The sequence below is a fragment of the Stegodyphus dumicola genome, chromosome 8 (genome assembly GCF_044657685.1).
Source record: "Stegodyphus dumicola isolate Sdum_Otavi_A_Nest chromosome 8, ASM4465768v1".
Lineage (NCBI taxonomy): Eukaryota > Metazoa > Arthropoda > Arachnida > Araneae > Eresidae > Stegodyphus > Stegodyphus dumicola.
In genome coordinates, this window is record NC_140775.1 from 29,327,890 (window position 1) to 29,355,590 (window position 27,701).

At 32.8% G+C, this 27,701-nt stretch overlaps 2 long non-coding RNA genes across 4 annotated transcripts in view; one reads left to right on the forward strand and one right to left on the reverse strand.

Annotated features, from left to right (window-relative positions):
* Positions 1–27,701, reverse strand: part of LOC118186613 (uncharacterized) — a 746,791-nt gene that overhangs the window by 527,151 nt on the left and 191,939 nt on the right. The window lies entirely within an intron of this gene.
* Positions 1–27,701, forward strand: part of LOC118197774 (uncharacterized) — a 465,671-nt gene that overhangs the window by 319,989 nt on the left and 117,981 nt on the right. For 2 of the 3 annotated variants that reach the window (XR_015042512.1, XR_015042509.1), the window contains one exon: positions 23,036–23,282. The exons of the other annotated variant lie outside the window; for it this stretch is intronic. This is a non-coding gene — a long non-coding RNA (uncharacterized LOC118197774). Of the gene's footprint in view, positions 1–23,035; positions 23,283–27,701 lie in introns of those variants that run through there. 3 annotated transcript variants of the gene reach the window in all.

Here is a 27,701-nt window from a genome sequence, read left to right on the forward strand (position 1 = left end):
CTGACCACAGTCGACAGGGGAAACTTATTTTTCAACTTACCTACGTATTACCTCCCAAGATTAATTTTTACGAAACTCTATTCTATACACAGCGAAATTTTTAAAGTATGGAAACAGTCTTGTAAGCGGGCAGACATTCGAAGTTATATGCCTTCACACTAAGAAATTCGTCATTTTTATGTGATAATAATTTCAATTGCTGTTTAAATTGTTGTTTTTCTAGAACATAAAAGCCATCGATATATGCTATGATTTCAAAAAATTTGTGCGATTTTTGATATTATTTGTTTTATAATCGATAGGTCAGGAGAAATATGACCGACGGACTTTGCATGTTGCAATATATACAAATGGCATCATAAAATAAATAAGTTCTAGAATTATGTATTTAATTATCTGGAAAATTCTCTTATCCGGAATCGGTGAGGTCTCGTTGGTGCTGGTTAAGAGAGAGATTCTACTGTAGTATAGAATCTTTGGTTTATCCCGGGAAAATTCAAGCAAATCCCAATCTTAATGCTCTAAAACTTGCAGATGGCTTAGAAGAATAGTTTGTAATGAAAGTTAATACTGAACAAGCCATGTTGATATAACGGCCAAGAAGGAAATTCTCACGAGCAGCAAAATAAGGCAGTTTCACCTAAGGTTTGAATAATCTACAGCAGGGCTGGCCAAAGTGCGGCTCGCGAGCCTGATAGAGCTCTCGCTGGCAATTTGTGCGGCTCGTGCATACAAAATATATGTATGAAATAGCTTAAACTAAAACTATTCAGTGTCCAAAAGGAAGTAATTAATTAGTTTATATTCTTTTTAGAAAGTTATCAGGGATTTCTTTCTATTTAAAATCTCCTCCACTACATCTATAATGATGTAAATATGAACTTGTGAAATTCTAGATACGGCTCTCGAACATTCCTGAATTCAAACGTGCGGCTCTTACTGACATGAAGTTTGGCCAACTCTGATCTATAGTAAGCAAAGATGTATCGTATTGGTGTACTGTAATATTCGCAGACGAATAAAATTCACTATATTTGGATTCGATAAACAGATTTATCATTTAAACAGATTATTTCATCATTTTATATATATGATATTTGAAATGATTTTAAAAGACTGAAAAAATTTGCCAGGAAAATGATGGAGAGAATTAATCATAATAAGCTTGCAGTAGGGATTTTAATCTGAATTTTGTTTTTTTAGTTATGTTCTTTATGTCTGTTAAAGGCGCTGTTTCTGGCTTGCTTTGGCGCAGCCCGCAAAAAGGCCATAGGGCGACGTAAAGTCTGCCTGGAGGGTCGGGCTGCGTCCCTCGTGTCATATCGTGTCATATATATAAACAAATTATTACGCGCTTAACGAAGTTTTCTACTGTTAAACACTGGAATGAAAGCTTAGTAATTTTGGGACAATTCACTGCTTCTGGGATGAGAAACTTAGATTCTATAGAGAACATAGCGGATAATATTTAAAAAGTAAAGATTGTAAATAAAACTCAGAGACTTCTGCCAGAAAACTTCATGCAAAACACATTTAAGTTCTGTCAAGGCAGTGATCTTACAATTTGCTTATGGTTGCTCTAATATGGTTATCAAAAGTATATTCTCTGGACTTGAACAGTTGTCAAATATGGGTCAATAAATTGGAAAAGAGGAAAAAATGTGCAATATTTCTATGCAAAAGCCAAATGTAAAAGTAATTGCGTTGGAGGACTGGAGTAAAATTAAACATTCCTGTACGAAAACATTAACTGGATCCGAGGCCAAGAGATTGCAAAGGGCAATTTAAGCTAAAGACCATCAAATTAAATATTAAAAATTCCGTTATTTGTATATTTTTTATTAAATATAAAATGTTTATTCTAAGTGCTAGATATTTTTGTAACTTTATTTTCTGCTCTTTTTGAATTAATTGTTTCATTTTAAGAAAGATTTTAAATACACTTTTTTTACCCCTTTTCATTTTTTAATTTTTTAGCCCAAACGGAAGTTAGCCCAGAAGGAATATTGGTCTCGAAATAGCATTTTGCGTCAAATCAGTAGAAACAACTGTATCATTTTTCAAATTGTTGTCACCAAATATTATTGCCCAGTATTATATTTAAAGAAATCAAATAATGAGGAATCCGCATGAATGTATGTATGTTTCTCGTACTGTGCAAAAACAACGATACCTAGACTCATTAAATTTTGAATAACGTTGTCCTCCACCCGAATATGAGCATCTAGAAGCCCGAATTTGGAATTTGTTTTATTATCTATTTCGTATTTTTTAAACTTTTAGTTCCCTAATCAAAACGAATTTTTGATTAGGGAAATCAACGATTTTAAAGTGAGCAATCACCATGCACTATATGGAATGAAATATGTATTTTTATCTTCAGCACGGAAAACTGTCTACCATAAATTCTAAAGATATGATAATATATCTCAAATTAAAATATTTTTAGCCCAAATGTTTCGAAACGTGTATGTATGTGTACAAAAAAAGGTCCCTTTGGGCGTAAAAGAAAATCTGAAAGGTTTCGAATTAATTTTTTTTAGCAAAAAAGAAAGTAGTTTGGGAGAGGATAAATAAGAATCTGTTAAGTTAAATTTCCAAAGCATTGGTGGTCGTAAACAGATATTAGGGACTCATAATAAATACAACGCATAACATTTTACTTGGCTCAAAAAAAAAAAAAAAAAAAAAAAAAAAAAAAAAAAAAAAAAGAACAGCAAACAATTCAGAAAATTGAAATTCTTGATATTCGGTGTGCAATTCTTTCGTACACATGATGAAAAATAGATGCTGAATTTCTCTGTTAAACCTTAACATTCATTGAAATTCAGCAATTATTTTTAACATTCTAATGTTAATCCTTAACATCCATACCATTCTAATTAATAATTAAAAATAAAATTTCAGTTGTATATTAATTCGACCAATACAATAAGTGATATTCTTTATTTTATGATATATTTTTTACATGATTAAACTAGTAATATTTACTACTTAGTTTTACGATAGCTATGTTGAGAAATAATGGCCAATAGATTACAGTATTCAAGTTTTTCAAGGTCTTTTAAATTTGAAATACGAGCCGAAAAACAATAGCACGACCTTTGAAGCACTATGCAATCATGAATTTGAGTTGAGTTGAGTTGTGTAGAGCTGTGCAAATCGTTAAAGCTGCAATAGATCACTCAAATATAGAAAAGGTTATACATTATCTTCCCCCCCCCTTTTTTTTTGTCTAGTTATTCTTAAAATGATTTCTTTCCTTTTTATTCCTGTAAGTAAAGGACGAGAACGAAATTAAAGTTTAGAAATTATCGAAAATATATATTCTACAAGCGCGCTAATAAACCTTAACTGTTTGACCTTTCCGGTACTCGTAATTATTATGTGACGCAAGCAAATGAAACTACTTGAATAACATTAGCGATAAATTAATGTAATTATTATACATTACCCTGTGAAATTTTTCACCGAATTTGAATGATGAGCAGTTAAAAATGATAAAGAAGAAAATCACCTTAATTTATTTTTAATTTCCTTAAAATATATCTCGAAGGTAACTAAACTCTGCAAAAAGGTAAAGCAATACATTACTCTCTAAGCATCTTTTAACGTCTTTTATTTATTACATTAATAACATAAACGGTATTATTTTTTATCAAAAAATATTAACACGTTGTTAAAAAAAGATATTGCTTCCAAATTTCTCTCTTTATTATACTCTTAATAAGCAAAGTATTTTTATAATTTCGATGATACATTTATAGATCTTATGCGGCATGAACTGGCAATTTGTAGATCCCTCTAATGATTACTGAAGTGAAGCAAAGACGAATGAAAATAGATGTGATTATGCCATGTATCATGATGAACGTATCATGATGGAGAAAGATCAGGAAAACTAAATTTCGTATGTCAAAAATCGTAAAAAGATCAAATATCGTCAAAGAATTCAAGTTAAATTCGACTTTAAACAGCATTCTTGTGCGTGTGACTATTATATTCACTCTGATAGTTAATGTATCTATCGTCAAAGTGCTCAAGTAAAAATTCTCAGCAATTTTGTACGTCGGAGAAATATATTCACTCTGATATTTAATGTATCTCTTCTGCATCGTCAAAGAGCTCAAGTAAAAATTCGATTTCAAACAGCATTCTTTTGAATGCAACCATTATATTCACTCCGATATTTAATGTAGTACCTTTCCTATATCGTCAAGCTCAAGTCAAAATTCATAGCATTCTTTTATGTACAATAATTATATTCATATTCAGTGTGTCTTTTCCAAATCGTCAAAGAGGTCAAGTCAAAATTCGATTTTAAACAGCATTCTTGTGCGTGTGACTATTATTATTCACCCTGATATTTAATGTATCTGTTCCACATCATCAAAGAGCTCAAGTCGAAATTCGATTTCTAAGAACATTCTTGTGCGTGTTAGAATTATATTTACTCTGACAGCCAATGCATCTGTTTCAGGTAAAAATTAAGAGATATATTGAATTTATTATATAATGTAAAAGTATTTTAAATAGCATTTATTAGTAATCAACCACCGTAAAGAAATAGGAATTTCTTGCGGTAAGCATATCCATGTAGCAATTGGAAGACTATCACTCTTTCTCAATTTTTTAATGGCAAATATAATGTATGATAAGTTACTTACATCAATTATCTTTCTGGTAAATTATTAAAAAGAAAAGTCTCCTACAGAGGTATTTACTGAAATGAAACTATAATCCTTATGTTATCTTTATGCATGAAATAGCAAAATAAAGCATATTTAACACACACACACACAAGAAAAAAAAAAAAAAAAAAAAAAAAAACATTCAATTAAATTAAATGCGAGAGACGTGGCTATTTGAACATACTTATATTAGCTTAATTACATAAATTAACTTTTAAATGATTCGCATTGAGAAGATGAATATTATATTTCTTTTCAATAAATGATCTGTTAAAAAATACTTAAATATATTTAATCTATCCTGAAAAATGACACAAATTTAAAAAAAAAAAAAAAAGTATTTGTTTCCATGGTAACAATAATAATCTCAAGCGGTTTTCATCTATTAAACTCAATTATATACTTGCTATAAAAAGTTCTTCAGTTTGGAATAAATTCATGCGAGAATTTCCTATCAAACATTTTTTAAAATATTTAAAAATAAATTAATGCATTAGAATTATTTAAATAATGTTTTTAAATAACCTCGGAAAACATTGCAGTTAGGTAAAAATATATACACATACATAACAAAAGATTAAATTCTTTTAAGCTGAAATACGTTTGCATTTATTCCAATTAAAAAGATTACAGAAACATAAGAAAGACAGAATTTCTGGATTTCGCTAGCTTGTTAAAATAGAGGAAAATAGCAAAGCAGATTTCTTTAATCTAGAAATCTAATCCTATAGAATCATAAAATTTTTCGTGAAAGTCATTTTTTAAATATTTTTCAATTAGAATCAATTAGAATAATTAAAAATGTTGTCCTTTCCTTGGAAAAAAAGGCTCCATGGAAAATTGCGAAGCTGTTTTAGAAACAGCCTTTATTTAACTTTCACTGCGGGGTGTAAAACACCGCGACAATGTGCTTATTTTCGCGTCTGGAATCAGTCTGCTTTTTAAAAGAAATATCCGATGTTTGAAAACAACTTATGCTATTCCGCTAAGGTATACTTAGTTGTTTTTGGCTTTAAAGATGTATGCTTACTTTATTTAATTAAATAGATATGTACTCAGAATAAAAAAAAAATGTGTACATAAAAATTCAAACTTTGCAATACTTCCTTTTTTCTCTCTTTTAATTCAGCTATTTTTTTTCTCTCTTTAAAAGAGCTTGTAATAACGCTAATGATATCTTGTTCATAATAAATGTCTAAATTGAGACACTTCCAAATGAATTCATATGATATGAGCTTGTAAAACTCTACTAATGCAGATACATTCTTAGGAAAAGAAAAGAAGGACGGTTCTATGTCTTTTCTACTGGACCGAGAAATTTTAAAATTTATCTTGGCGCACTTTTTCGCTCCCAGAATTGAGCCACTTTGCGCCAAGAATAATTCACTTGGCGAAATTCTTAGTTTATGGTAACCTATTTTCCTTTCCCTTTCATTATACACGAGCGGAAAAAAATTTGCACCGTTCATTCTTTCAAATAATTTTAACAAAGTGCGTAAACGAAATTTACAAGCACAAGACAATTCAAAAGAATACTTGGTTGGCTTTTAGAAACATTATCAAAGACTTTTTTTGGAAATTCCCGAGCACAAAATTACAGCGAAATTGTCCAGCAATTTTTGGATATCTTCAAAACACTTGGTTTCAGCATGAGCATCAAACTGTGTTTTTAACATACCATCTTGATAACTACCCGAAAAATCTTGGTGCAGTCGTTGATGAACAGCGTGAGCGATTCCACCAAGATCTGAAGGTTATGGGGGCATGGTACCAAAGCAGATGGGATTACATATAATGGCTGACTACTGCTGAAGCATCACACAAGCGTGAGCACAGATTATACACTCCAGAATGTCTGCTGTTTGGTTAAAAAGCTTTACTATTTTTATGAACAAAATTTAACTTGCAATAACTGTTTGGGGTCCCACCCTTTTATCTAACAGCTAAATGTGTAGGAACCTCGTGAACAGTTAAGCAAATAATCGCTTTTGTTCAGAAACAGAGACGTAAACTCAAGAAGGGCTAATTAACCTTTATTATTCAAAATAAGAGTTTAACAGTTGGCTTCCTTTCTCAGGGTGTACAGCAAAGCTTCCACTTGGGCTTGAACTCAAAGTAACCAGAAATAAAACTTAACTAATGCTTAACTAAAAAGATATAGCCGAAGCTATCAAATTTCTTAGTTGCCCTTAAATATCCAATAAGCTAGCGAAGGTATTAAGTACTTGAAATACGGCCGAGATTAGTAATAGCTTAGAGAGACGTAGCCAAAAGGCGAAAGCGCTCAAGTCAGAGACTTTATAAATAAAACAATTCTTTGTGAACAGTATATAAGACTGTTAAGTTTTCCTTTTATTTTCCTTTATATTGTTACGAAATGTACAGGCGCGGTAAGATGGCTTCCCCTCAAAGCAGTTTTAGCGTTGCCATAAAATGGCAAGGGAAGGCAGGGTTGCCACATTTGGTGAGAAATCGCCCATTTGGCGATGCTTGGCAAAAAAATTGGCGATATACCATGGACGGTTTTCTGGAACGAATTCTTACAGGTTTAGTCCAGAATGTTCCCGAACACAAGCCAAAAGCTATATAAACCGTGCTGGTCTGCAGTCAGTAAGTGTGTCTCTCATCGAGAGTGTGTGGTTTTAGTCTAGCGAGTCAATTCCTGCCGAGTCGATCGAGTTGACAGCCGGGCAGCGAGTGCCGAGTGGGTCGTCGAGTCCACTGAAGGAGTCTGTTAGTGTATCGCGGTTAGTGCATCGTCGAGAGAGCCTCCGGGAAAGACTGAACCGAAGAGTCAGAAGCTGTGCTCGTGTGTCGTCGAGTGCATCGCGAGTTGTAGAGTGGAGAGTCTCGAGAGTACGTGGAGTTCCGAGAACGACCAAGCAGAGTCGGGAGCTGTACTCCGGAAAGCGGAGTCGGGTGCTTTGCAGGAAGCTGTCTCCACCGTGTTAGCCTGATAACCTGAAGGCTGTGTCGCTGATTGTTCCAGCGTGTTTATAGTAGATCTTCGACGACTGTAAAAGTGTTTTCCAGCTGTCCTGAATAATATTGATAAATAAAGTGTGTTTCGATACTTCATCCAGTGTCGTCGTTATTCACTCCAAATCTACGAACCCCGTACGAACGTGAAGGAAGAAAATAACGCAACAGCTGGTGTCAGAAGAACAAGAAAAAACTTAACAATATGCATATTTTATATGACTCTTGAGACAAAGAGAGAGTATCCTGCAGCTTAAAAGGTTGATATGATTAACAAAAACTGAAGTCATTTTTGGATTCGGAGGCCAAAAGTTATTAAAAAATTAGACAGATTTAAGACAAAGACCTAGCTGTTCCCCAAGGGTAGGTGCTGAACTCCGCACGTGTGCCTACAAGTCCATCATTCCATCTGGGCAGCAGTTTCAAGCTATCTTCTAACATCCAGTTATCTACAGATAAATCATTTACACATGTATATATTTGTGCACAGTCTGTTTACCTCCTAGGACCGCACGACCCAGGCTTAAATCCCCAAATCCTTCAACAGTTCTCCGTAATTCTGTTTTTTTTTTTTTTTTTTTCTTATGAAAACAAGGAAAGTGAGCTTTAGTTGCCTCTGAAAGAACGCTGTTGCCAAGGGCCTCAGGCTGTTTTAAATGAACCCTGATTGTGAGAGTTACGGGTTAGACACACTTGCAGCCAGGACAGAGCACTTGCATAAGAGCCAATGCAATCAGTGCATCAGCAATGGGCGGGAAAATTTTTAGAATCCAGGGAGATACCGGCTGATAGGATTCAAGAACCGCAGAGCTTGCACCACTCGGCAAAAATTCTAGCGCCAGCTAGCTAAAAAGCTATAGAACAAGCAACAAACTGATTTTCAATTTGAAATACAAATGACACCTGCTTGGTTTTAGAGAAAGTTTGTAGCAAAAAAAAAATTAAAAGAAGAGCTTTGAATACATATTCGAAGTTTCATAATAGTGGGACAAGGCAATTTTACTTAGAAATCGGTATATTACAGAAGATAAAAAGTACTACCACTACGCTATATTAAAAACGTGCTTTTTTATGCTACTTATTCGAAAGTATTCATACTTTGCAACTCAAATACTAAGCAAAATATGTTATTTAAAGATATTATATGCATCTTACTCAAAAGAAAAGTATCAGTAAGGATTGAAAGTGCTTTTCTTTTCGAACGAAAAGAAGAGGAAAAAAGGGGGAAGAAAGCACCTATTGCATTTACTTCTTATTTTATGCAAAAAAATAAAAAAAAAAAAAAAGCACTAGTCATTATCAGTTTAAATGGGTCTATAAGAGGTAACGAAAATTTACAAGAAAAATTGTGGAAGAAGTTATTATCCAACTGCATTTACTTAATTCTACCTTTGCACTTCGTTGGCATAAGCCCCGAGTGCCGCTGAATGACTGGATGATAAGCTGAAAGCGTAAAGTGCAATTTACACTTTCATCCTTGTACCCTGCTCTCCTATTGGAATTTATCATTTTTTTTTAAACTTGGGGGGGGGGGAGAACGCTGTACCTATTGCTTACTTTACGTAATGTCGAAATACTATTGACACAATCTAACTTTGAACCAGTTTCCTGATTTAGAACTTTGATTTTTGTAATCCTTGCCTAGTGAATAACAGATATTATAATCAACAAGAGCAATTTGTTTGTATATTACTTTTTCATGCTGTAGATGTAGATTATAGTTACTAAGTAACTCTAATTATTAATTTCCAAGAGAAACTATTAATCTCCAAGAGAAAAAAAAAAAGAAACTGAAGGGTTTCAGATTTTAAATTGCATCCAAAGGGACTTTTTTTAACGTTTTGTGTGTTACCTTTATTTATTAAATATCATGTTCTTCGCACTTAAACAATAAAATTCAGTTCAAGAACAATATCGCAAAATAATTTTAAAATGAGCATATCTTAAGAATTTCCGAAAACACAGTCTCGCGCGCTGGAGATTAAAATTTTTTTACTTCCTTGTACGAAGTAAAAAGGAAGCATTGTAATCGCGAAAAGTTTCACGCAGCATATTTCAACGAAAATATCCATTTTAACCGCTATCGAATGCAATTTAACGATGTTTTTGCCTGATATCTGCACGTAAGGACAGAGTAAAATACTCTTTTCCTCCAAAAAAAATATAAAACTGCTTTAAAATGAATTCTGAAGAGAATTTTTCGTGGCGTGTGTACGAACGTATGTACGTACATATCTCGCATAACTCAAAAACGAGTAGCCTCAGAATGTTGAAATTTTGTATATAGGACTGCTATAACATGTAGATGTGCACCTCGTATTTTGGCTGCGATCGGCCGCACCAAACCTATATAAATATATTTATAATATCCACTCTGTTACCCGGCACCGTGATCTCAGTCTCTTTACTCCTATATGTTTGTAAATTGTACATTTTTTGCTTTAAAAATGATTGAATTCTGTTGTTTTTATCTTCCGGTTAAGGTTTTTATGACTTTAGTAAATTTGTATGCAATATTTTTAGAATTATCAACAATTTTAAAGTTGTTTAAGTGCCGCTAAGCGTAATAATTTTTTTGATGGCTGCCATTGCTTGTTTACATTTGAAACAGCAGAATAGTGGATTTGTTGCCAATCTAGAGAAACTTAGCTTCGCAACGACAAAGATAACGCTTTCATTTATTATTGCAAATTAAATCATGCTTACTCCTTTCTGGAATTTTTTCGAGGAAGTAAGTGTTTAAAATTTACTTCGTAATTTTTAATACAGATATTTTGAGTTTTTATGTATTTTTGCCTTGTCGCGAAGTGAAAACTGAATTAATTGAATGAGAAATACTGAATCGTCTGTGAAAAACTGTTTCTTTTTTGTTTTATTTGCTTAATTTGTTTTATACATCGTTCTAGCTTTATTATAATATTTGAATAGAACAGGTGGCAACGATTAGATAATTCTTTAAATGACGTAAATTTTGTGCATTCTGAGTTATAATATGAACGAAATATAATGCTGTTAAGTGAACCTAGCGCCAGAGTGTCGCTATGGTAAACAAATAGTGTGAATTTTAAAGAATACATTTATTCTATTGTGGTTTATGCGCTGTAGGCGAAGTAGATTTAATTCAATCCAATACGTTTAAATGAAATGCAAGAAAAAATGCATATAATTTAATATTCCGTACAAGGAAGTCATGTGGTGTACAACGTTGCCATTGCTCGCTTTGAAATTCTTGAGTTTATAATCAAAAATTTGTTTAATTTTACAAATATGAAGTTTTACAAAATATGCACTCGATAATCAAACTAATTCGAAATTCATATTAGGGCTTCCACATATATATTCTATATATAAATTCTTTCATATTCTATGGAAGATTATGCAGATTCTTCAGTATTTAATTTCTTTAAATTTAATACAAGGCGATAATATTTGGTGGCAACACTTTGAAAAGAAAAACACCGCTTGTAGTGAATGGACGCAAAATGCCAAAGCGAAATTAATAGTCCTTCTGGGCAAATTGCCCCTTTGAACTAAAAGTTGAAAGATTTCGGATTTTAATTGTCTCCCAAAAGAGTCTGTTAAGGTTTTTTACCCTCTCGCTGAACTCGCAATCTACCAGTCTGCTGTTGCACTCACTCCTGCTAATAATATTTATTTATTCATTTGTCTTTTTAGCTTTATTATTAAGCATTGTTTTCTTCGCACTTATGCCATATGGAATTCAGTAGAAAATCAAAAACATATAAATGCGGCAAAGGTTTAAAATTCCCGATGCAGTATTAAGTATTGGCATACATTTCTTTCTACCTTTTAGAGTCTTTTCTCAGTTCATTACAGTGCTCAGTTTCCTTGATGTATCGTGAATTAAACGCATTTTATTTAAATCAATCAGGAAAAAATAATATTTTTTAAAGATCTGCTTGTATTGCTTTTGAACAATTTATTTTGTTTATCATAGCAGACAAAATAAATATTAAAGTAAAATATCTGACTTTTTTTTTTTTTTAATGCTAACACACTCGAATGAAATCGCGTTTCGAGGCTATTAACATGTTTGGGGAAGGAAAGAAGAATCTATATTATAATTAACAGATGTTAGAAAAATGTTATTTTCAATTTACCTGTGGTTTGGAAAATAAATCAGCATGCAAAACGAGTCCGTACTTATTAAGCACAAAGACCAATGTTTTTGTTTACTTGACTCTTGTCTTTCGATAACTGTCAATGGGAAACAGAAGATTCATAATTGTTTATTTAATTTATTTTTAACTCTTTGGCAATTTATTTTTCAATGGCTAATTTTAAAATATTTATATATTTCAGATTACGGTAAATTAAATTACACACTGTTGATGATAAAAACAGTTTCTAAATACGATGACATAATTAGCTCGGTTAGCTTACGCATTTTTTCCTCTTGGCATTGTCTGTAGGAATTTTGCTTTATTTGATGGTTTGTGTTGGTATTTTTTTTTATCGTTCGGCTCTAAATACATTTAACTTTTATTTAGATAAGGCTCGTTAATCTACAACTGATTTTATTCGAAAACTTCAGTTTGTAATAGTAAAGAGTTAGGCATTTCTTTCGAACACGGTTTTGTATTAATTAACTTTTTTTTTATGTTTCTGGCTCAATAAAGTACTAATGATTGTTGCATACCTAATTAAAATATGTGATAAAGCAGTTGGGAATTTCAGAATGCTTGTAATTACAATTTTGATCAGGAATATTGTTATGAATTTTGTAGGTCGATAGATAGATGATTTTATCGCAATTATATGCGAAATAGTTGTAATTTTCTGTATAATGTAACATGAAAATCTAGAGACGATGCTTTGCCGGGAAAGTAAGAATACAGGGCAAGTCTTTTTAACATTGAGTAAATGGCTATCTCACTAATTTGGCGAGATATTGCCAAGCTAGCAACAATTTTGGCGACTAATTTTTGTAGCCAAATTTGGTCAGAAATTACGGAAAGTCGCCAAATTTGGCGTCCATTTGACGATATTTTAATGCGATCCCTGTATACTGTAGATGAATAACTGTAGTTGATCCTTATATGTAACTGTAACCGTATCCGGCCCTTATATGAAACTTTAACCATTTGGCTGCTTTTTTGTCCGGTCCTTATATAACTGTAATGGATATAATAATTGAGTAACTGTAATTGATGCTCTGTGTAATCGTAACCGTACTCGGCCCTCATATTCCTTCCAATAGTTTCGAGAAGCAGAAAGTACTAGAAATATCTCGGTGGCCAGATGAAAACTATATAAGACTGGCGATAGCATCTGCTCTCAGTTGTAGTTGTTAGTTCAGCGTAAGTTCGGAGTACTGAGCTACTTCTGGACTACCTTGGCTCTTTAGATACTTTGCATTGCGTTGTGTTTAACTTTTAGTAGTTTGAAGTGTAACTACTGACTGTACTCTGTGATACTGTGAAAAGTTGTACGACTGTATTTGTGGAAAGTTCCAGAAATGTGAAGTGCTATTTTTGGTAAAATAAGTTTTATCAAGCTATCATCAATTTTGTGTGCATTCCGCCTATTACGAACCTCTACGCACGCTACAGTATGTTTAGTGGTAACCATAGATAAAATGTTTCAAATATTCGGTTTGAAACCCTCTTCCTTAACTAAATTTACATAATAAAAGTACTTTTTCTAAGAACATTAAGGAAGAACAACTACCTGTGTGATATCCTCCTTCCCCACAGACTCTCTAATACAGTGGTCTCAAACTAACGCCCCATAGGTCGCATGCAGTTTCGAAGCTGCTTATTACTGCCTACGAATTACATTTCAGTTATGTATTTGTTGCAAATACGATATCACAAAGATTTCAAGATTTCAGTTTCTTGAAAACCGAATTTAGATTATTTTTATTACCATTAAAAACTAGTAGGAATAATGCACCAGAAAATATATAAATGGAGTTAATTAACTATAAGTACGAATTAAATGTTATTCAAATATTTTAAAATACATATTTAATTAACTTTTATTGGTACTTGTCAGAAGATAAATATGCTGAGTTACGAATTTTAGCACTAAGAATAATCGCTTTGTTTGGGAATACATTTATGTGCGTAAACAGCATTCTTAGTCCAAAGGGACAATTTTCCCTAAAGGACTATTATTTTCGTTTTGGTATTTTGCGTAGATAATATACTATACATGTTCGATCAAATGGGCAATACTCTACGCAGGGGGGGAAACATTTTTACCTCCAGCGCGCGGAACTGCGTATCGGAAGTTCTAAAGATATGCTCATTTTAAAATTATTTTGGAATATTGCTGTTGAACTAAATTTTATGGTTTAAGTGCAAAGAACATGATATTTAATAAAAAGGTTTTTTTTTTTTTCTAAGTCGAGAATTAGTCAGAAACAGAAAAGCATGCGATTGACAGACGAGCATTTACAATCTATATTGAAGATAATTTCTAGTAATTTTTTTAAATGCTGCAACTTTTATCAGAATCGAAACGCCATGAAGTGTCATATTATAGTAAAAAATAAGCAAGTTTTCAATTAATTATTTACATACAAGCATATTGTTATAAATGTTGTATATTGTAATGAAGTTTTAAAGAAATCGCGCCATTTTGATCGAACAACCAACCTTAAGTGCAGGTAATTTTAGTGAAATAATGTGAAACTATATTATCCTTTGTATAATTTAAAATGAAAATTATGAAGAGACGAAGCTCTGCAAAATTACAGGCGTAAGTCTTGATACTGAGGTAAATGGCTATCTCGCTAAATTGGCGAGACATCGCCAAGCTGGCAGTGTTTTCGGTGACTAATTTTTATAGCCAAATTTAGCGATAAATTACTAAAAGTTGTCAAACTTGGCTACCATTTGGCGACATTTGGGTCCGGTCCCTGTATCACTGTAATAAGTATTGTTATTGAATAACTGCATTTAATCTGTAATATGTAACTGTAACTGAATCCGGCTCTTAAATGCAACTTTAACCGGATATGCTTCCCAGCAGTTTCGAGAAATGGAAGGTTCGAGAAATTTCTAGGCAAACAAGGGAAAACTACATACAACAGAAAAGAGCATCAGCTCTCAAGTTATTTAGTTCAGTTTGAATTCAGAGTACTGAGAGATCTCCGTCGGAGCTTCGCCTTTTTAGATTCGCTTTGCATTGCGTTGTGTTTAACGTTCTTAGTAGTTTGAAGGGGTAATAAATTTCATCAAGCTATGATGGGTTCTGTGTGCATCCACTCCTTTACGAACTCGTACGCACGCAACACTATATATTTTTATTTATGTGCCAAAGAAAAATTTAATGAATAAGAGAAAGAAACAAAGTTGTCATTATTTATTCTCAAGTTTTGTTCTACTTGTAAAAAAATTCTGTAAATACTCAAAAGATTTTCAAAATTTATTTACTTAAATTTAAAATAAGTAATTTACGATTGAATGCAATTAAAATTATTTGAAATAAATATCAGTTTGAAAATGTAATATTCAATTGTAAACATGTTTAAATTACAAAGTGAACCAATAAATGTGTCTTCCAGTTATCAAACTTTAGGATTTCGAAAACAAAATAAATATAAATTTGAATTTATCTTTTGCTTTATTATTATTGGTGACACATGTTTTAATAAATACTTAATAAGCGAAGTTTAAAATTTAATTAAAATACTTTTTTTTTATTTTTTGATGAAATTTTTTTATTTTGTTGGGGGGGGGGGACAAGAAGGAGAAAAAAATCTGTAATCTTGCCCGCTAGATATTTTCAGATCCTGAATTTGGTTCACGTGCAATTTGAGTTTGAAATCATTGCACAGGTCAGGCATCTTCTTATAAGCATTCTTTTAACGAGTAAAAACTGTAAAAATACTCGTGGTATAAGTATCAGAATACTATTTAAGCCATATAAATAAAAAGAACAACATTTACTCTTATTCTTCTACCATCAAATTTTCTAAAATTTGGGCCATTCATCTTGACACGCAACTAAATGCTACAATAATGAAGAAGGCTATTTTTCTCATCAAACTAAACAATGCAAGGATATTATAACGAAATACTGGCTTTAAAACGTTGGTTTGATTTAGATGCAATTTTTTTCTTTTCTTCTTTTTTGTTAAAAAAAGACTCACTTTTTTTTTTTAATTTTTGCTATTATCCGAAAACCCATTACTACCATAAAAACTCTCTTGAGAAATTCTCCTCTGCATTTCGGAACCATTATTGAAAATTTCAACTCTTCTTCATTAGTAGAAAATTGCTAGGTCACATAATTTAATGAACAAATTCTGAAGTCATGTAATACTTTTTCCCATTTTTGCCAGCCAGCAGTATTTCATAAAGATATCTCCAGCTGGTCTTCTTTTATGCTGGTAGATTTCTTGTAAAAGGTGCTACAAGTTCTTGCACGTAACTTCCAGGTCAAGGAAAATTGCTTCTAAGATGTTAAATTTTAAATGCTGTAGAATGGGATGTTTGTAACATATTTTCCACGTCTGACTTTAAGACCCATTTAATGTCATTGTGGTTGTTGGCCTGATTATGTTTTATCTTTCGGATGAGGTATCTTAATCGCCATGTTCTTTAAAAGATGCAGATTTCTTTGGTTTTTTATTTCTAGTCTGACGATAGAATAAATTGCATGCATTATTTTATGATATCAAAATTTAAGTATTCTTTTTCAGAGAGACATGTAGCACATCCTTCGAACTATTCATAAATTTTTGGTTGCATCCTTGCTTAAATGTTAAAAATTAAGGTTTACTAGAACAAAGATTGTCGTAGCCTCTTAGCCCAAAGTTAAGAAGGTTCGTTATCGTCAAACGTTACAAATCTTTTGGAAGCCTGTTTTCGTGCGTGGTTACATCTGTTTGTGTATTCAAGAACACTTTAGAATAAAGTTTTAAGCTTCTTAAATATTTTTTTATGTAGTTAATCAATGAAACATGCCATTCATACATTGATTTTCTATGGCTCTGCGGATATCCTGCTGTGGAAGCTTGCAAAACTGTTAACTGATGTGAAATGAATTCAGAAAACTTATTAATTTTTTATACAATCGACTCCGCTTAATTTGGTCGGGGTTAATGTTATCATTCGGATATCGTTACCGAACTGCCAAAGTTCCAACCTTTCGTATCCGATAACATGGAAAACGCTTCGCTTTTTGTGATCACAGTTCGGTTAATATGATTAAAATACAACGGATCACCATTTATACGTCTTTCAAGGGACGATTCCTAACGACGTATAAACGAAATTTTAATTTACGATGTGAAATAAATATATATTATTTTCACAATTTTGATACTATTAACGTACTGCTGATATTACACAATTTTAGTATCGTACCTTCAATTTGTTTACAATGTTAACTATAAGTTACATAACTTTAAACTATACATATAACTTTATTTAACTTCATGACTTTCAATTTGTTTAAATGTTAACTGACTTATATAACTAATTTGTTACAATAGTAACTACAAATTTAAAACTAATATTTTAAATAAATGTAAATATTTTAAACAATTAAAATAATTTTATAATAAATATTTTAAAAATGATATTAATACAAATTTAATGCTTTTAAATAATAAGAATGCAAATTTTTGTAAGCAGTTACGTAAAATTAAAAAAAAAGTTATACAGTTATTTGAATTACCTTAATTAACATTTTGAACATTTTTAAATTTATGCAGTCATACAGTTGAAAAGCAAGCTTCCTTCACATTCATTCGAAGTGCTATTTCTTTTGACTCTCGATTAACATAGAGCCATTCACTTGAATACTGGATGCACGACACTAAATAAAAAATTTTAGCAGAATGGCTTCGACCTCGGGTAACTTTCATCGTGAATCCGCAATTTCTTTGAGGCGGACTGTCCGCAAATTTCTGCTCTTTCTTGAGTTTTTTGCGATCATGAACAACCATTTTTAGTTGAGTTAGACTCTGGATATTTACAGTACACTTTTTCCGTTACTTAACGAGACCCAAAACAATATAAGAACTCATTTTATTTTAAGTCGAAAGTTTAAGCATTAGGATATGTATTTAAAAAAAATCTCCCAAAACCCTTCAGAACAGTAATTTTTTATGATTATTTTCCGTTAAAAAAATAAATGTATATGGCTGAAATTTTTTGTTGCACATTTATTAAATTTTTAACATATGAGTAAAAAAAATTGAAATTTTAGTTGTTGCGGTCTTCTTCATAATTACGAAGGTGACCTCGATTGAACTGTGGTGTTTTTCAAATGTACTTTTATAATTAGCAAACTGTCGCTACTATCCAAATTTTAATATTTCAAATAAAGACACGGTAAAAAAAATAGTGGCACGGAAAAAATTAATTTCAAATTTTATCTCATATAAGAATTGCGTCTCCTGCCCCTCCCCAGTTTTAGTAGTTTAGAATTTAATTAACAATCGAATGAGTTCTGATTAAAAAACTTAATTTAATCGTTTCCCAGTTGCGTCACCAGTCCACCAGTTTTGAAAAAAAAAAAAAAAAAAAAAAAAACTTATTAAAGTTCGGCTTTGGACTGCTTGTACACCTTTATAATTTCCCCATTTCTTAAAATTTTGAGAAACGTTTCTACAGACTTGTTAATTTTTAGGGAGAGAAGGGAGGAATTTTTTTCTTAATTCAACAAATGAGAACAACACCCTTTAAGAAAAATAATATTTATTCTAATTTTATGTCAAATTTAAAATTCAATACCTATTCAAAATCACACCACAATTTCTAAACTTCTACTGTGCTGACTGAGGTTAAGTTACGTTATTAATTCTTTGTACGAAGTAAAGAAAGTACTGTAATTGAGAAAAATTTCGAGTATCATATTTCAATGGAAATATCCATTTTGACATTGTCTTACCCATTTGGGTGATTTTTTTTCCTTGCGTGCTGTGTGTACGTCCGGACAGAATAAAGGACTTTTTTTTTTTTTTTTTTTTTTCAAAACGGATTGTAAAATAGACTTAAAAGGGATTCAAAAGGGATTTTTTTCTTCACGTTTGTATGTAATTCTGCATGCATGTATGTATCTCGCATAATTCAAAAAAGGTTAATCGTAGAACGTTGAAATTTTGTATATGGATCTGCTGCTATAAGATCTAGTTGCTGACCTCCTTTTTCTTATCGCAATCGGCAGGAACCCAACGTGTATATACAGGGTGCTTCAGAAAATCAGTTACAAACTTCAGGAGAGACTGAATATATCTATACTATGGAAAAAAGCATAGCAATGCATGATCGGAAACGCTTTCCTAGGGCGGTAATGAAGACACAAAATATAAGAAAGGAAGGACACGACCAGGGTGAGGATGTATGGTTATTATGCTTAGTGCAACGAAACCAAGAAATAAGAACAAAAACAGACGATCGTCATCAAAGAAGGTGTTCGAAATTACGTTCCAAACGTATCCTCAACATGAGTACCGCAGGGGTGGCCCGGTGCATTAGCAGGAAGATCTCCAGACCTCACTTGCATTAACTATTTCCTCTGGAGGTATGTCAAGAACTGGTGTATGTAATGTAATGTATGACACTGGTGTATCAAGACACTGGTGTATGCAATGTAATGTATGACACTGGTGTATCAAGACACTGATGTATGTAATGTAATGCATGACACTTGTGTATCAAGACACTGGTTTATGTAATGTAATGTATGACAGTGGTGTATCAAGACACTGATGTAATGTAATTTTGACACTGGTGTATTATGACACTGGTGTATCAAGACACTGGTGTATGTAATGTTATGTATAACATTGATGTATATAATGTTATGTATAACATTGGTGTATGTAATGTTATGTATGACACTATGTAATGTAATGTATGACACTAGTGTATGTAATGTAATGTATGACACTGGTGTATGTAATGTAATGCATGACACTTGTGTATCAAGACACCGGTTTATGTAATGTAATGTATGACACTGGTGTATCAAGACACTGATGTAATGTAATGTATGACAATGGTGTATTGTATGATAATTGTGTGTGTAACCCTAATTAGATGTGTTGAGGAACTTGTTGCATCAGAATATCAGATCTTCTATGCACCGGGGCATCAGGGTCCGGGGTCAAAATTTCGAGCACCTTCTTTGATGACAATCATTGGTGCTGTGTTAAGCATAATAAACATGCTTTCTCACCGTGTTCGTGTTCTGATCATGTTCTTCCTTTCTTGTGTTTTGAGTTCTTACTACTGCGCCAGGAAGGTCTTTTCAACTGCACTGATTTCAATGCACTGATAGGTGATTTTCCATCGTCTAGCTGTACTCTGTCTCTCCTGAAAGTTTGTAACCGATTTGCTGAAACACTCTGCATATAACCACCCCCTTACCCGGCTTAAAAGTCCTTACCCGGCCTTTATTTTCTCAAACGTTCGTGGTAGTCATATACTTCCAGTTACAGATGTGTTTAAATAAGCAAAGTATTCGATGGCAATGTTAAATTTAATTTTAATTGTGGACAAATAACGAAATCTAACTTTTAGTGCGGTCTCCCCATGCCTATACTTATGTGTGGGAAAATATCATGCTCGTTATGAAAACAAAATATGAGAAATTTGTCTCCAGCATGATAAAAATTCACCGTGATAATTAATTCAATATTTGTAATTTTTAATGTCTTTTTCAACTTGCCTTGAGAGTTCGGTTAATTAAGTTAGAATAATTCAAGGAAATAAATTTAGATGAAGGGCAGCTAAAAATGCGTATAATTTAATAGCCCCTACAAGGAATAGACATCAGACTTTTTAATACGGCAAAGCCACGAGGTCTGCCTGCCTGAGAGGAGAGATGCCTTCGTGGAGAACACATTAGGGAGAAATGGCTGGTTTCCACGTTACATATGGAGGAAACCACAAAATCCAACCATGCAGTCAGTCTATTCGCCTAGGATCGAACCCACACCAGGTCGAACTATCCGTATTCAGCAATGTTAAACCCTCGGCCACTGTTGGAGCTCTGCACAGTATCTGTTTGTCATATTTAAGTGCCAACTAATGTTCAAAACTGCTGCTGAAGACCGTACTACTGAATTAGTAGGGAAGATAATTTGAGTGAACTGCTGCGATGTTGGAAACACACAAATGGAATAACTTCCCTATTATATTATTTCCCTTTTTATTTGAGGCAAAAGGATAAACAAAAAACACTAAAAAAAAAAAAAAAGAAAGAAAAAAGAAAACAGCGTATTATTCAGAAACACTTGATCTTAATAAGAAAACCATGAGATTAAAAGAAGAGCCGAATTTCGCCATTAATTCCAAGCAGTAAATGTTGTAAGCGCGCTCCACATACCATTTTGTATTCCCAGTAATGATGTTGATAAAGAAAGATCATTGAAGAAATTATTTAGATAATCCAGACGCAATCCAAAACACTAAAAATATTCAGTCGATGAAGATAAGTGATTACGTTACACACTTAAGCCATTACAGCAATTTATTTCTTGTCTCTAAGCGTTCTTACTTTCAAATGCTTAGAGCTCACGTCATCTACTACGGAGCTCCCTCTTTCTAAAGCGATGAGAGGGAGAATAAAATAAAACTGGTATTATGCGAAACCAGAAATAACCAGTGGTTTGATTGCTGCAGTTATATATAGCACACATGATTCCTTAAATTAAAATAATAAACAATTACAGATACCTTTATTTACTTAATGTGTAGAGTCATTAGGTTATTTTGAAGCAGGAGACATGAAAAATGCAAAGTGTCCTCGCCGGGACTCAAACCCTAGACCTCTCGACACTAGACGTCGAGTATGTTTCCGATTACATCACGAAGGAGTTCGGAAAGAAGGGAGAAAATAACTTATAGACTTCCCCTTTTAAAGAGCGACTGGGGATGAAGGGACTCAGTCCCTAAGTCCTGGTGGTGACAAATTATAGCCCCCCACCTTTTTAAAGTTCGGGCACTGCTTGTAGAGTCATTAGCTTTCTTTGATGCTAGAGACGGGGAAAATGTGGTGTCAGAAGTGGGATTCGAACCCTGGACCTCTCGAATACGCGTCGAGTATGTTTCCAATAACACCAGGAAGGCATGCTGAAATAAGAGAGAAAATATGTTATAAATGCATAACTAATGCATGCTTATCTGTTTTATAAAAGTATTTTTCTAGGCTCCTTAAGATGTGATATTAACTCAAATGTCCTTCAGACCATAGTAGACTCATACGTGAGTTATAACTCGGTCTAATACGAATACAACAAAATCCTATGAATGGTTTAAGTAACCTTTTTATATAACTTAAATTTAAACAGAAGACATCACTGTGCGTAGTCAAAATTTCGCCATTTTCAGGTAGTAAAATAACAAAGTTGAAATTAAAAATTAAAAATATCGTAACTGGAGACACAATTTTACGAATTAAGTACACAAATTTGGCCTAACTAAGCTGGCTCAAAATTTTAATGGCACGTCGGCTAGCAAAATGGCTAATGCCGGAATATTAACAGACAGAACTGGGCTTTACAAAAAAAAAAAAAAAAAAAAAAAAGGCTGCAATCCCCGCTGCTGAAAGATCTGAACAATCACATCTTTAAGTACTCTTCAATCTCATTTGCATCCTGGTGAGGACTAATGGAAAGGAGAAGTTATAGCAAAGGCTCTAATTATACAAAGCAAAGGTTCTAGCAAAGGTTCATAAAAATTGGTTAATTAACACAAAATATCTTACATTTTCTTTAAAGCTTTTAAATGTTCAGCTACGATTTTCATTTGTTTCTTTCGATAAATCAAGTATAATCATTTTGACATCGGGTATTTGCATGAATTTAATAATTTAATGGAGTTTACATTTTGTTATATAAGTCATTATATCAGTTTATCCGCAGAAATTTGAACAACTTTTGCTTTCAAGATGTCATTTCTTAAAGTCGTCTCGTTTTGTCATTCTCACTTTTTGAGTTTTCCAATCAGGATTCCTCATAATCTACTATTCGTGAGTGGAAATTATTACCAGCTCCGCAAAAAATGGTGCTGAATAGACTAATTGGTGAATGACTATAGGTTGCTAGTAACCGTAGCTGAACATTTTTAAAGCTTTAAAGAAAATGTAAGGTTCTTTGCGCAACAGTGATGAATAGACTATAGGTTGTTGTAACAGTGATGAAGAAGATAATCATAAGTACTATAGCTTTACAAAAAATGAACAGATAGCATATATTCGAGGAACAGTGATAAACAGGTTAAACATGTGTAATGTTTATACAAGGATTTCTTAAAACATAACTGTTATTTCAAGAGTACCAGAAGAATAAAAAAAGAGAGAATTACTGTGTTATGATGTAAAATTTCATTCATTATAATCTGACTTGTTTACTTACGCCAAAACTTTATTATTGATAGGGCACTGGACATTAAAAGGAAACATCTGTATTTGGATTATAGTGCTATATTAAAGCGGTGAAGGACTTGAAGCCGTCTTTTCTTCTTTCGGAGGTCAAAGGTCTTCTTATGGCAATCAGCATTACAGCAGTTCTCGGAAAAAACTGATACAAAGTTTTTCACAAATATGTTTCTCTGGATGACTTTGTAGCACAAGAGTGTGCGTTTATGTTCTAAATTCTGTTTTAAATAAAAAGTTTATCTAAACCTTTTAATAACTTTGTAGTTAACTTTAGACCTAGCGAAAATGCGCTTTATCACTTTTATAGTTAGAGTAGTTAACATTAACAAATCAAGATATAAACCTTATGTAACTTCCTAGCAAGAAAGTTAACAGCAGTTTTATTTCATTTATTTATTTACTTATTTAATACTAGCGGAAGTACCCGATGCCAGTCGAGTTAGATTAAGAGTATTTTATTTAACAGCAAAGAGAACGATACCGCATCAAACCTTCTTTAATAACGATTCAAAAAATACGATACATAGTCATACATTTTTCAGTCTGATGCGCTTTGAAACCCACATAAAAAATTTCTATAAAAAAATTAACTAATTCTTTCTCATTATATCAGCAATAATTGCACGCAGTTTTTAATGATTTTCGTCTTTCTAATCAAAGGGTCGTAAAAGCTCAAGTTCCATCCAATATTTCACCTATATTCAAATTTAGTCGATTAAATGTGGCAAAAAATTTATCAGAAATCAATAATGCGAACAAACAAACGCACAACCACACAGGCATTCTTCTTTATATATATATAGAGAGAGAGAGAGAGAGACAGATATTTTTGTCACAAATTTTGAATTAATAAACTCTACGATTTGAAAGCGAGCAGTAGCAACACTTTTCGAAATAAAGCATTTTAATCTCCAACGCGCTAGACTGTTACCATTCGGATAAATGAATGCGAAAATTGGCACTTTCAGAGTTTTCAATTAATATTTCGGCTGAGTAAAGATGTGCTAAGATGGGAATTGCCGAAATGGTTTTCCACCAGTTTTTGGAATCGGGAATAATGCATTTAATGTTTGGCAATGTACTCGTATGTTTCATTTCATCGTAAAATTTAGAAATTTTTTATTAACAAACTCTAGGATTTCAAATCGAGCAGTGGCAAGAACTTTCGAAATAAAGCAGATTTTCATCTCCAGCTTGCGAGACTCTTGCCACTCGGAAAAATGAGGGCGAAAGTTATCGTTTTTCCGAGTTTTTAATTAATATCTCTAATTTTAGTTACTTTTTTTTCTAGTTTAGTTACTTTTTAGTTAACCTAAATACAACAAAGTATTTTTAGTCCAAAGACGCAATTTGCCAAGAAGGACTATTAATTTCGTTTCGGCATTTTGCGTCGATTCACTATAAACGTTGATTCACTTTTCAAATTGTTGCCACTAAATATTATCGTCCTGTGTTATGTTTAAAAAAAAATAAATAATGAAGAATCTGCATAAATGTATGTATGTTTCTCGCATTGTGATAAAAGAACGGTACCTAGAGGCATCCAGTTTTGAATAACGTAATCTTCCACCGAATATGAGCATCTGGAAGCCCTAATTTGGAATTTGAAATTTGTTTTATTATAGTTTTTATATTTTGTAACACTTTAACAAATTTTTTATTAACAATCTCAACGATTTCAAAGCGAGCAATGGCAACACTGTAAGGGAGGAAAAAAACATTTTTATCTCCAGCGCGTTAGTCTCTGTATCGGAAATTCTAAAGATAGTCTCATTTTGAAATGCTTTTGCGATGTTGCTATTGAATTGAACTTTATGGGTTAAGTGCGAAGAACATGATACTTTTTTGATGATTTTTTTTTGTTGTTGTTTTTGTTTGCTTGTTTGTTTAATTTTATGAATAATAATTTTTCTGCTGCAAAAGTGTTGATTTCTCAATTAAATGACGTTTGTTTTTCTTGCTCATTTTCGATACCAACAAATATTAGCTCTTCCATTACTGCCGCCTGCTTTTGATCTTGCATTACTTCATCTAATAACATGAATAGGCGTAATGCGGCTTTTGTTTTGCGTTATGGAAGTCAGTTTATTATCTTATAGCAATGACATATTTGAGATATACCAGACTTGCTTCTAGAGTTGAATTGTGCAAGGGGCGTAGAAGTATGCTGCAGTCTGTTTCGAAACTTCTTAACTGTAGTTTTTGACTTTTTTGGAGATAACTATCTTTTATGTTTATCACAATTCCAAGGTGATTAAAAATGAGTTTGTTTGGTTATTTATTTATTATTCTTTCCTCCTCCAATGCGAAATGGACCGCCGTATTTTTCGCTCCATTGAATATGATTCCACGCAGCAAATACCAAGGAAGACCAAAGTGTCGCGACCCAGCGGTGAATCGGGAGCCTGATAGGTCATGGAAAGTTTTGGCGTTTTAAATTATTTTTGTTATATACTAACACATATTCATTTATAATTGCTTTAATTATTTATCTCTACATATAATAAAAGAAAGAGTGTGTATCTTTCGTTCGTACTACTGCTGACTTGAAAATCAGCACTGTTGCCACTTGGAAAAATGAGGACGATCATCCTGTGCAGTTTTTAAATTTAATGTTTCTCTTGGAAACTGGACGTTTGTCGAGAGAAGGTAATGGGAAGTTGATTAATTTATTTATTAGGATAATTAATATTTGTATTAAGGGATATTGCTTATTTCATTGTAATTTTTTATATGTCTTACGTTTTTTTAAAAATTTGTGGGTTTTTTTTTTAATGAAGTTGTTCTGCAGAATAAAATTCTGCTCAGTTTTTAAATTTAACGTTTGGTGTTCCGTTCAGGCATTTTTCAGGTACATTTAAATGCCAGTCGAAAGCTGGCCGCGTAGCTGCTAGTTCATAATAAAATTAAACATAAATATTTATTTGGGTATATTTTATTTTTTAATTCTTAAATTTTTTCAGTTTATGTGCCATTAAATTCCCTATCCATCTATCCATGTACCTATCTACCCAACATTTTAAAATTACTATCTTAGTATTTCTTTCCCTCCCTCTTTTTTCAGTCATCTCTTTCTAGTGTGGCAATATTCACAATAACGTAAATAAGTATTTTATTCGAGTGAAGAACAACGCAGTGATTGGGGGAGGGGAGGGTATTCGAAATTTTTCTTTATTCTTGACGCTGAAGGAAACGAAAATCCACCAGTGGCCGAAACGTTAGGACAGCTGAGTATAAGTCATTCGTCCGGATTCGAAACCAGATGAATTCATTGGCTGATTTCTTTTTGAGATTTCCTTCCGTGGGTAACGTGAATTCGAGGCACATCAGCCATGCAGCAGCTCGTTCACGTAGAATCGAATTTAAGTTAAAATTCCGTTATTCGGCGGTCTTAACAACTTGGCTATAAGTGGGAGAATTTCCCTTAGAAAGTCCTTCATGAAGGCATCTTTTTTCTCTGGCAGATAACTCTTGCATTTAAAAGAGTTTTTCTACATAACTAACATGAGGAATAACAAATCAAGATAAAAAGTTATAAGGTATTTCTCCCACCTTCTTAGCATGCTTTCGTGGTGTAGTGGTCAGTACGTATACCTGAGGTCCGTGGTTCGAATCCGGGCGAGGGCATTCCACATTTTTCATCTCTCTTCCTTCAAAATAACCTAATCTCTCTACGGTGGCATCCGAACTAAAAAAAAAATGGTGGTGGATGATGATTCTCCATCACCAGAGTTTGGCGATTGAATCCCTTAATTCCCAGTCGCCCTTTAAAAGGGGAAGTATATAAGGTATTTTCACCCTCCTTGCAGTATGCTTTCGTGGTGTAACGTGGTGTAACAGTAGCGCATTTCAAGTCCCGGCGAAATGCGCTACTGTTACACCACGTTAACAGTAGCGCATTTCGCCATTGCATAGTTTTGACGTTTTCCTGCTTCAAAATAACCTAATGACGCTACAGAAGCGCCCGAAAAAAAATTTTTTTTTTTTTTAAAGGTGGAGAATGATGACTCTTCACCACCAGGATTTGTTGATTGAGTCCTCTAATCTCTATTCGCCTTTTAAAAGGGCGAGTATATAAGGTTGTTTTCTTTCCTGCATGCCTTCGTGATGTAATGGTTAACACACTCGGAGCGTATTTGGAAGGTCCAGGTTCGAATCCAGGTTGTTCCTGCTTCAAAATAACGTAATGGCTCTACAAGGTACATTATCAATGCAAAATGCTACCAATGTATTTAACTTTTCTACTATCCTGATAGCGTTTCCTTATTCTAATAGTAACAGCGCCATGCAAAGTCACAGAAAGAGCAAAAAGTCTGAAATATTCAAAATCTTATATTAGATAAGAGGAAGAGGAAATAAAGTGTGTGTGGTGTGTGCCGTGGACGCAATCAGCTCGTTCAGTGTTTAGGTTTACAGAATATCAAATGTCGCCAAGCTTTTATTTATATTAGCAATACAATTCATATTTGGGATGTAAATTAATGAAAGTATCCAGATGATGAAGAAGCCCCGAACTACTCCGGATATCTTCAGCTATGAAAATTCTTATTGCTTAGAGTTTTAAATGTTTTATTAGTTTTTTTTTTTTTTTTTTTTTTTTTTTTTTTTTCTTTTGGCATGATTATTCACAAAGTTTATACAACCTGTGAACTCTCAAAAATACTA